The following is a 12,086-nucleotide window of genomic DNA, read 5'->3' on the forward strand; positions in this document are numbered from 1 at the left end:
ATTTTTTCTCACCATATTTGTTGAAAGAAATACATAAAACTTAATTCCACCCCCTCCTCTATGAGTTTAGAGAAAGCCCAGCCCAGCAAGTTTGCCTAGGAAAAGTGAAACTTTATTTTGCACTTTCATATGGCTTAGTCAGGAACTCCAAACTCAGAATTGGCAAGAAGTGGGAGAAAAGGGATAGAGAAAGCAGTGAGCCGGGGGTTAGAAAAACACCATCAATCACACACCCAATCACCATAAGCATGAAGCTCTCCCATTTATACTGCATGCATAGGACTGATGGGTGTCAGAAATGCAGTCAGGGCTGTGACCAAACCATTCTCAATTTTTCTTTGTGAAAACAGACTAAGGTAAGTAGCTCTCAACAGGAAGAATGGGGTTTGGAGAGTAGGGAATGTCCTGTGTCACCACCACACAATCATGTTAAACAACAGTGACAAACCTGGAAGACATGACATAAGGCTTATTGAAGTAATCTTACCAGAGACTCATGTGGGATCTACTCAACACTGAGTTCAGAGAAGCTGAAAGTAGACTGGCGGCTGCCATTGCCAAGAGAATACAGGAAATGAGGAGATACTGACTAAAGCTTCAGAGTCCTATCTTTATAGGATTAATGCATCCTGGGGTGCAACTGTGCACTATAGTGAAAAGTGTGGTTATTAATACTCAATTTCAAACTTATTGAGAGTAGATCGTAAACCTTACTATGTCAAAAAATGGCAACCAAATGAGGGCATGGGTAGGTTTGTATAATTCTGGTAATCATTTGCTGTATACACATATCTGATTTATTTGTTGCCCACCTTAATTCTCAGGTATGCCTCAGTTAGATGAATTTGACCACTAAGCAAATAATCAGACACAAGACTAAAACATCCCTACCCCCCACCCCAGCTTTTGGAAACCACATGTCCCTGCCACTACATAACAGAGACAAATTACAGTTTACTTTAGAAACCTCACCCTGTTGAATGTATATGGGGAATAGACAGCACATTGATTGAATGCATATCCTCATATTATTAAGAATTTTTGGTATTTCTTTGAAAAAAGTCACTGGAATTTTTCTTAGAATTTCACTGACTCGTTAGTCATTTGGAGTAATAAGGGCATTTTAACAATATTTATTATTCAAATCCTCAAGCACATGATAAATTATTTGTGTTGTTTTTAAGCCTTACAACAATATTCTTTACTTTTCAGTGTACAGGTCTTTTATTTCTTCAGCTAAATTAATTCTCAATATTTTCTGGTAGCTATTATAAGTCACAGTGTCACCTCATTTTCAGAGAGCTTATTATCAGAATATGGACACTCAAGCCAATATTAAAGTTAAGGAAGGGATTTATCTATCTTACAATAACAAAGAATGGGTAAGCATGATTTTCTTCTTTTTCAATTAAAAAAGGATCACATCAATTGCCACCATAATCTAATGAGTCTCCAGTTACTGCAATGTGTAAAAACTTAAATTAATTTCCTCCATAACCTGACATCAAAAATACCATGTGTGAATTCAATTATAAATACCACCTCCTCCCCAATACAGAACAGGTGACTGATGTTTTAGCACTCACCAGTTTACTATTTATCAGACTTTAGTGACACCCTACTGTCACTTAATTCAAATTAGAATTACACTATCTCCGGATTATTATCACATCCCACCGCTTTTACTGTCCTTTCAACATTTTCATAGTATAAACTGTAAAGGCAAAATAACAGAGATTATTTTCAAAGTCAAACTTATAAGTTGATTAAACTGTATGCAGTTTGCAAAGCCTTTAAACATAAAAAATTCATTTAACCCTCAGAGATCTCTGTAGTGTGTAGGAGTCTCAGCTCTGTTTCATTATAAACTGTAGATTAGAAAAGAAAACCCAAGATGACAGGGGGTCATATCATAGTTATCCTGAAATCCATTCATTTCTGTGATTTTATTGCCTTTCAAACTATCAGAAGCAATCCTGGCCACATATAGGAATCAACCCACCTAATTCAAGTGACAGACCAAGAACCCAACTCAAGACAAGGTGATTGCTATGGTTCTATAACAGAGTCCCACAGTGATGCATACTCCAAGCATGCAATCTCTTTTTAAGTTAACTTTTACAAAAGTATACAGTCTGGATAAATAAATTTCTCATCATCTCTGAATTAACCAGGCTCTTCAGAACTGCAACTAGATTTTCAACATAGGCCCCTTCAGCTACATACTAAACTAATAGTCCAAACTACCGAGATGTAAATTTGAAAACCAAATTCTCCTTAGAAAAACGATTTTCAAATAAGTGCACATGAAAAGTTATTGGGTTACATGGGATTAATTTACTGCTGTTCAGGGGACAGACAATGCCTACTGATACCACATGTATGTATGATCCTTGCTACAAGACTAACAGCAAAGAATAAGAACGCCCTCTGCTAGAGCAACTCTGACATTCTGAATCTCATGAAACTCCAAGCAACCTCAAAAGATTCTTCCAAATCCTAAACTAATTACAATTTGAGCCAATACCATATCAGCATGATCACATCAAAATGATAAGCACACAGTAATATGATACGTTAGAAGCATAAGTAGCAACCAGACAACAAACAAAAATAAGAATCAGATTCACTGCCTGGATCCAGTGGTCAGACCTTACACAAATCATTTGACTCATAAACTGAAAATTTCATTCATAAAGTAAAACAAAATGTAGTTAAAATATGAAGGGTCCACAATAAAATGCCTCTAGAATTCAAACCTAATTTTATATGTAATAAATAGTATTTTATTACATTGTCTTATTTTTAATTACAGTTTGTGTGTTTTTATGTGTGTATATGCATGTGCACATGTGTGCATGTGCATATGTGTGCATGTGTTATGTGTAGTGTGCATGCATTGCGAGCATGTGCATGCCAGGGCATGCATGTGGTGGTCATGGGACAACTTTATAGAATAGGTTCTCTCTTCCTACCTTTGTTAGAGTTGTGAGAATAGAACTTGGGACTCTTGACTGGCATGGCAAGCACTGTTATCTACGTGCCAATGATGGAGGAGTTACTTTTATTTAATAAAGAAACTGCCTTGGCCCATTTATAGGCCAGCCCTTAGGTGGGTGGAGTAAACAGACAGAATGTTGGGAGAAAGAAGCCGAGTCAGGAGTCGCCATGATTCTCCCATTCCAGACAGACGTAGGTTAAGATCTTTCCTGGTAAGCCAGCTCGTGGTACTACACAGAATATTAGAAATGGGTTAGATCAATATGTAAGAGCTAGCCAATAAGAGGCTGGAACTAACGGGCCAGGCAGTGATCAAAAGAATACAGTTTCCGTGTAATTATTTCGGGGCATAAGCTAAGCCATGCGGGCGGCCGGGTGCCGGGGACGCAGCCCCGCCGCTCTTATTACAACAGAGTGGCCCAAATATTGTTTATAAATGTTCTTTTACATTTAAAGGGGGATATGATATAGGTATGAATAATTTGCATTGGTATGGATTTTAAGGTCAAGTTTGTTATGTGTATATGTATTTCTGATCTTGATTAAGGTATTGTGATTGTGTAGTTCATTTAAAATGTAATGTATAATTAGGAAATATAAGTTGTTAATGGATAATTATCAATAATAGTCAAGCTTGTAGTCACGTTAGTTAGATTTTCTAGATATGCATAGATATATTTCAGATAGGCATTCTTCATATCTTTCAAAGGCTACAGAATATGGCATTTAAGTGTTTTAATAATTTAGGGCTTTTTATGACAATGAGACATGTCTGCTCCTGGCAGCACTAATCTACTTCAAGAGAAAGATGGGCACCAAAGAGGCTCCTTAAGGAGTTTGATAGCCATTTGGGCATAAAACTGCTCATGCCTGGACTGTTACATAAACTGGACATAAAGAACCCACAGAGAGAGGACTACTAAACTTGTCTAAAGGTGAGATGGTTTTTCGGGGTTCCTGACTCATAAAAGAGTCTGCGAGACATTCTGCAGGACACAACAAAAAGTGACTAAACTGTCTTTGGAATTTCCTGCTTGATAAAAATGTCTGCTGGATACTATGGGCCTAAAGGCTAAAGATGGATGCCCCAACAGTACAAAAAAACTTTGGGTAACTGTCCAGGCAGCAAGATGTCTCTGTCATTTCTAGAGTTTTGGATTTCTTGTTTACTTAGGTAATATTATATCCTTCTGGAGTCTTTGATGGAGTTAAAGAATGGATAGATAGTTATAGTTTTCCTTAGTTATGATAAGAGATAAAATAGATATAAATATTGTAACTGTAATTCTTGCTTGATAACCATTTTGTTATATGTAATTTTACTATGTTAAAGTTAAAGCCTTTCTTTTTTGTTTAAACAAAAAAAGGGGAAATGATGGAGGAGTTACTTTCATTTAATAAAGAAACTGCCTTGGCCCATTTATAGGCCAGCCCTTAGGTGGGTGGAGTAAACAGACAGAATGCTGGGAGAAAGAAGCCGAGTCAGGAGTCGCCATGATTCTCCCACTCCAGACAGACGCAGGTTAAGATCTTTCCTGGTAAGCCAGCTCGTGGTACTACACAGAATATTAGAAATGGGTTAGATCAATATGTAAGAGCTAGCCAATAAGAGGCTGGAACTAATGGGCCAGGCAGTGATCAAAAGAATACAGTTTCCGTGTAATTATTTCGGGGCATAAGCTAAGCCATGCGGGCGGCCGGGTGCCGGGGACGCAGCCCCGCTGCTCTTATTACAACATGCCATCTCACAGGCCCACTCATCTCTCTTGTTTTGAGAGGATGCCGACAACCATGGCATGCCTTACCATTAAATTCACAAACTGTGTTCCTTTGAATTATGTTGTCTATCTCTATCCATACATATACTGTTTTGTTGGCACTAGTAGAAAGATTATTTTAAAAAAAATAAATACAATATTTACAGAATCAAAATGGGATTTTTGCAATTAGATCATTAAAATCTTATTAATATGTCCCAATAAATAGGCATAATGGATAGAGAACTACAACATAATTTCGCATGCATACAATGTGAAGGTTATGGATTTGCAACTGGATTACACAAGCAGATTCTAAGAAAATCTTTGCTGAGTAGCGGAAGAGAGAGCAGAGCGTGCCCGAGCAATGATGCAGAGGTGAGATGCTGAAAGGCACAATTTCATCTTCCTCTTAATAGGCCAGTTTGACCTAAGACATCAATTTGGAGAGTTTATTCTTCTATATTTCTTCCTTAATTACAATAATCAAATTATTTCAGAGTAACAAGACACCAAAGTCTCACTTATCACGATTAGCCACCCTATCCAAATTAAACTTCATTTTTCTGTCATGATTATTTTCACTTTAAGAAAGCAAACAGCATTATAAAGCACCAAATGACATTACCAAATGACAAGAAATGCATTATAATCAGCTTCTTGATCCAGACTTTTTGAAACTAAAAATCTGTCAGTTTCTGCCCCCGATTCCCCCTGCAACCTTTTCTGGCTCTGCTGGGTTTCTCAGTCAGAGGAATCATAAAGTTACAAATGAAAAATCAGACAGGAGTAGATCTGAAATAAGCAGTGTTTTCTCAGTAATTCAGTAAGAACTCTGGAAATTTGTCCATCCCCTGAAATAAATCACGCCAAACCTATTGCATTGGCACAGTCTACAGAGCTGAACTCTGCCTTCAGTCTACAGCCAAGCCCTCTACCTGCACACCAACCACTGGGTCGAGATTTTAAGGTTCTATCAGGATCATACCTGCTATTTTGCTATATTGTCCCTTCTGAATGGCTGAATCCCACTAAGCTCTCAGAATGCTGGGTCTACAAAAGGAAGGGCCAGCTGCACTCTGAGACACAGGAACCAACGAGCTGTTCTGAAACCATATACCACCGTTGCTCTTATCTTAGCTCTAACCCATCATATTATCTTCTTAAGTGTTCCCACCAGTGTGAGGTTTGCTAAACTAAATTCATTATTTAAATGTTGGAGCTACCTACTATCTAAACTAAATTCTTCATTCGCCTTGCTGGAAGCTATCTAATCTCTAGCACTGGCTGATCTAGTCCCAGAATCTCCGCTATATTTCTCTGCTCTATGACAGAGTTCCGGACACAATGGAAGGGAAAATTTATTTTGGTGTATGCCTTTATGTGATATACATCATCATAGCAGCAGACAGCTGCATGGCAGTGAGGGTGTGGTTAAGACTCTTCACTACCTACAACTCTATGGAACAGAAAGCAGAGACAGGACAGGAAGTACTGTCTCTTCCCCTCGGACAATCTCAACTTTCCTGATGTTGCAACTTTTTAACACAGTTCCTCCTGTTGTGGTGGCCTCTAAACATAAAATTATTTTTGTTGCAACTTCATAACTGTAATCCTGTTACCATTATGGATTGTAATGTAAATATATGTTTTGCAGGATATCTGATATGTGACCCCTTTGAAAGGGTCGTTTGACTCCTAAAGAGGTCACAACCCACAGGTTGAGAATTGTTGCTAGCAAGACACCCCTCAATTTTCCAAAGGCTTCACAAATTCCCAGAACAGTGATACCAATTTAAGTGTCCAAACAGATGAGCCTGTGGGATAATATTTTATATTTCAAATATAACACCCACCAAATCTGGACTAGTACCCTTTGGGCCGGATTTCCTTCCAAGAAACCATTCTTAGACTAAGCATCACCTTGGGTTTTCTGTCAACTTCACTGATTCAACACTTAATATATGAAAAATGTATGCTACATAGTTTCTCATTGAGAATTTTGCAAATAAAGGTCATAAGTATTTCAAAACCATAAGCTGCCTGGGTCACAGTGACTGACTTTTAATTGCCCTCCAGTAAAAGCAGCGATCCTCCTCTCTCTAAGAGTAAAACCACACACTTTGTGGGCATGTGTCTACTACTTAGAAACTGCATTGTTCCCTATAATCCTTTGCAGCTGAAGTGCCCAGGTGCAGTTCCGTCCAATGAACTGTGCATAAGGGGATGGATGCTACAATCCTCTTTCATGATCTGAAAGGAGACTGACCACACTCTTCTTCCTTTCCATTCATGATATGGTGAAAAGATTCAACTTAAATAAAGATGGGTGTTTGAAGTAGAATATTGGCCAAACCTTGGTCTTAGGACAATCTCAGGTGAAAGAATTGTCATCATCCCTGGGCTATCTGTTGATCTGGATTGCTGCATGAGAGATAAATAAATTTCTTCCTTGTGTAAGCAACGTATTTTGTGAAAGATCTTAGACTATTCGCTACATAAGACATCTTTCCAAGTGCATTGTTCACTCGGACATTCCACTGAAGCATCATTCTTTAATGGTCAGCAAATTTTGTTTATAAGGTCAAAGAGTAAATATTTTTAGGTCTTGCAGACTATACACATATTTGCTTAACTCTTTTTAAAAGTTTTACAAAGGTAGGAGCCCAGTGTTAATAATGTTACACCCCATCATTAGCCAACCCTTTGCAGCAGTAAGTATAATTTCCCATTTATAAGATAGTATATTTTGTATCTTTAGTTGCTTCCATTTCTTTAGGAAGGAAACCTAAACCACTGGATAGGAGGCTTCATTTAAGGATTGCTAGATGAACAAACAGGAAAGAAACGGAGTGACACTGCCTAGTGACATGTTTCTATCATTGATAGGCATGTGTGATGGTTAAAACTGATTGTCAGCTTACAAGAATAGAATCAACTGGGAGACAGATCTTTAAGCATGTCTGTGAGGAGCGGATAAACTGGGCTAGCTGAGAGGGAAAGAGTCATCCCCATGGGTGTGGCTCTGCTCGTGTGCACATACTGGGGTCCGATCTAATACAAAAAGGGTGAGTGAGCAGAACATGGGCATTTTCCCTCTGCTTCCTGGAAAGAAGCAGCTCCCATCAGCCCCCTGTTTCTGCTGCAGTACCCCTTCCTCACCGTGGCCTGTAGCCCTTGAACTGTGAACCAAAGCAAGTCCTCCTCCCTCTCTTAAGTTGTTTTTATGATCCCCAAGGCATTACAAAGAGGGGGCTGCAGCTGTGATGAACCTGAACTTGTTTCTTACTACTATGAAACTGGTTTGATGGGGGAGTTTCGAACTTCAGCCTAGAAAATCTCTAGACTGCCGTAGGTGAAGATTAATGTGTTAGCCTGCTGAAAGTTCAGAAGACCAAAATGCTCGGAGAAATGTGGAAAATGGACACCCGGCTCATGAGGTTTTAGAAGGGAACAAGAAAAAAATCTATTAAGAAATTGACTACAGACTATTCATGAAATATTCAGCAAAAGACTGTCTATGGCCCCAAGTACTTTAGTATGGCTGAATTCTACAGCAAAAGGCTAATTTTCTCAGTGAAAGAAATCTCAAGACAGGATCTCATTTCAGTACTGTAACAGTTACTGCTCCTGACCTCATCCATGTCTGCAGTGAGAGAAAGCAAAACAGAAAACAGATATAAAAATTGCACAGTTTAATGAAGAAGAGTGTAAGTTTAAAGTTACTGACAAGGCAGTTCAAAAGCAGCTATGATGATGAACAGAGATTATTGAACTATTTGGAACTGACAAAGCAAGAGATTATGGCACCATTAAAGGGAAACCTACCACTCTGCGTGAAACAATACCAAAGACAATTTGCGACCCTAACTATTGGGGGCTATAATGATGAAATTGCTAATTTATTTGGTAAGAGGAAGCATAAACTGAGAATTTCAGCTAAGGCTCTCCTTGCTTCATAATGGTCACCCAGGGAAGAGTTTTCTCAGAGTCAGCCTTGAAGAAACACAGACTCTCAAGGGACTGTGATTCAAGGGGGCAGGCTTCCCAGTAAGCTGAAAGCAGACCTTGACATCAGTTTTCTCATGGTACTAGTTTTCAGGTACAAATTTGCAAGGCTGAGGGGACTGTGGAATCTTGTGCCAAAGTTGAAGAAAAGCAATTAGGGGAGCAATTTGTGGGATTCTCTGAGGAGGTCTTAGGAGGCCAATGCTTGAAGCGGTAAAGGTGAAGTTTAAGTTGCAGTGGAGACCACAGAAAGTTGAAGATTCCGGGATCATGGAAGTACAAGCATGAGGTGGAATCAGAAAAACAAAGTGGGGGTGGCTAAAAGGGAGGCACAGTTTGGTGTTTTGTTTACTGGCCTCTAGGAGTGTAGCCTAGAATCAGATTCCTGAGGAAGAGAAGATTGGAGTGTCGTGTACGGATTGTTCTGCACATCATGCAAGCACCAGAAGAGAACATCAAGCACATCAGAGCCTCTTTCTGGAACAACCATGAAGGACACTGGGCAAGTAAAGACACTTTACAGTGGCTATATCTTTGGAAAGTACACATAGTCACAGATCTTTTGTGAAAGGAGAAATGGACAGATGAGCGGTTCTCATACTGATTCACAAGCTATATCTACTGGAGTCCAGTTCCGGATGAGGGCAGGGTCTGAGGATGAGTAGGTGCAAGAGCAGTGATGGAGCAATAAGCCACAGAACACCTCTGAGTTCCACTTTATGAGGGATGGATAGATAAAAAGCACATCTTGGTATGGCTTCTCCTAGTCCGCATCTCTTACAGGCTTCATTGATACATTTTTTAAAGTTTCTAGAATCTTTTGTGATTACAAAAGTATATTCAAATTTGATAAGAAGTAAAACCTGGCATTATGATAAAATCAATTCTTTTAACTCAATACCCTTTTCCTTAAATTTGGTATTGTAAACCTTGCAGTTACAGAAAAACTAGACAGGATGTCTCTATTTAAGTTTGAATAAGTTAATAGATCAGAAGTTACTTTCTCCTTCCTTTATATCAAGCTTCTTCTGTATTATTCTATTGATCAACTATAATGAACGTCTGATCATTCTATGGAAATCTAACTCCTCAGTCCCTTGTTCAAATTCTTTTATATCTGATATAGGACCACCACGCTCTCCCTTGACTTCTGACCTCGTTCTTCTCTTTATTGCTCCTACAGTCATAGAAGTCCTGATTGGACAAGTCTGCTCAGGAAGCCAGGGAGTTCACTGAGCCAAATGTTTCCCTTTGTGTCTCTGTCATAAACTCCTGTTTCAATATGGTCTCTGTCATTATTACAATCCTACAAAGGGTAGAAGAACATCAAGATTCCTAAAACTTCTTACTTTGTCTTCAGGAGGTACCAAGTCTTGTCATTAATTTTATAAGCAAGAACCTTTTCCTTGTCCAAGCTAGTTCCGTGTTTCTTGGGCAGAACACAAAAACCTAATGATTCAGTTATAGTTTGTCAGCTTCTAAAATTTCCCTAAGATTGTCCTTCTTTGAAGATTTTTATTCCAGATCCTATATTTTATGTTTACTAATACCACTTAATAATAACTTCCATAGAAGACTCAGTTTCTTGTACAGCTAATTCTCCCCGGGAATTACCATAAGTTTTCTTCTTATTAACATTAGTTTTTATAAGAATTGTTACATTGTACCAGTCCTAGCCTTTGGTGAGGGGCCCTTAACAGCACCAAGTTCAAACATTAAACATGTCAAAAACACAGGCAAGAGTTGTGCAGCAACTTCCAATAAGGGAGGGAAAGGGTCAGTCCAAGTCATCTGGGCACTGTGATCTTTGTCAAGCAGTGCCTTCAAGACATCACCATACAGCTAGCTGTTTTGCTTGATTGTCGATACTTAAATGGGAGTATGTTTGGAAAATTAGTAATAAATATACTTGAGAAAAGACCCATGGACAGACCTCTCCTACAAGGCAAGATATGTTGATACTTGTGTCTCCTGTAATGTTCATCAAAAGATACTTCAGTAGAAGAGGAGTGTTTTCTACAAGGCTATGTATGCTTTTAACTAGCATCCATGATATGACGCTGTTTCTTCTATATCCAAGATTCATGGATCCAGACGTGAAAGGCTGGAAATAGGAACAATACTGCTCACCATTAACCCTACTGACCCACTAGGAAAGTTTTCCTTTCTGTGCCCATGACCTTGTACTCTGCTGACCTACAAATTTTCGTTTCAAAGGGAGGAATGTATCTTCCAGACAGCACAACACTCACTCCATCCAACAGGAAGTTAGGATTTCCTTCTGGCCACATTGGGCTCCTGATACCTTTGAGTCAATGGGATAAGAAGGGACAGTTCTAGGATTATGAGACTAATCCAGATCATTAGGAGGAAAAGACTGCTTCTCCAGTCTGGGGTGCAGGAGATCCTTTATGGTGTCTTTTGGTTTTTGCAGAATATTCTTTCATACTGCTTGAAGATGTGTCACTGTGGCTGGTTTAATAAAGAGCTGATTGGCCAATAGATAGGCAGGAAGAGGCTAGGTGGGACTTTTAGGAACAGAGAGGACTCTGGGAAGAAGAAGGTGGAGTCTCCAGGCAGACAGATAGGAAGCAGCATGAGCAGCATGGAGAGATGAGGCAACAAGTCACGCGGCAGAATGTAGATTAAAGTAAATGGGTTAATGTAAGTTATAAGAGCTAGTGGAACAAGCCTAAGCTAATACTGAGCTTTCATAATTAATAGTAAGTCTACATGCTGTTATTTGGAAACTTGCAGTACAAAGAAAATCTTGTTACACTTGGAATTGCCATGCCCTGTCATTCTGATCAAGAACCCAATCCAGTCGGGATGATAAATGGCCAGGCCCTCAGAAATGAAGGTATGGATCACCCCTTCAGGTAAAGAGCCAAGACCCACTGAAGTGCTTGCTGGGGGAGGAAGAAATACAGAATGTGAATAGAGAAAAGTGGTTACAGATACCAGTCAAGGCCATGTGATCATTTACAGCAATAAGGATTGCAATTGACATCAGTGTCTCTGTCCTATTTTCTTAAGAATTACTTGTGTACACACTTTTCAGTTATTTGTGATTTCTTTCATATCATGTGATGTAACAATTGAGACAATAACAATGGGTAAGTGTTGGAAATCTACATTGTCATATTTAAGTTATGGAACATTAAAAGACTTCGCCCTACAGGAATTTTGATACCTAAAACTCTCTGGAATCTGGAAGGTTATATGCTGACTACTGGAGTTATGAGATCTGTTATTTTCCACGCTGGAATTTGGTTTGGCTTTGAAGTATTGTTTGTCCTGATCCTGCCCTTCCCTTTTGGA

General features: G+C 39.0%; 1 protein-coding gene across 2 annotated transcripts in view; it reads right to left on the reverse strand.

Annotated features, from left to right (window-relative positions):
• Nell2 (neural EGFL like 2) overlaps positions 1–12,086 on the reverse strand; it is a 315,528-nt gene that overhangs the window by 256,101 nt on the left and 47,341 nt on the right. The window lies entirely within an intron of this gene.

The sequence above is a fragment of the Chionomys nivalis genome, chromosome 17 (assembly GCF_950005125.1).
Source record: "Chionomys nivalis chromosome 17, mChiNiv1.1, whole genome shotgun sequence".
In the NCBI taxonomy this organism is placed as follows: Eukaryota; Metazoa; Chordata; class Mammalia; order Rodentia; family Cricetidae; genus Chionomys; species Chionomys nivalis.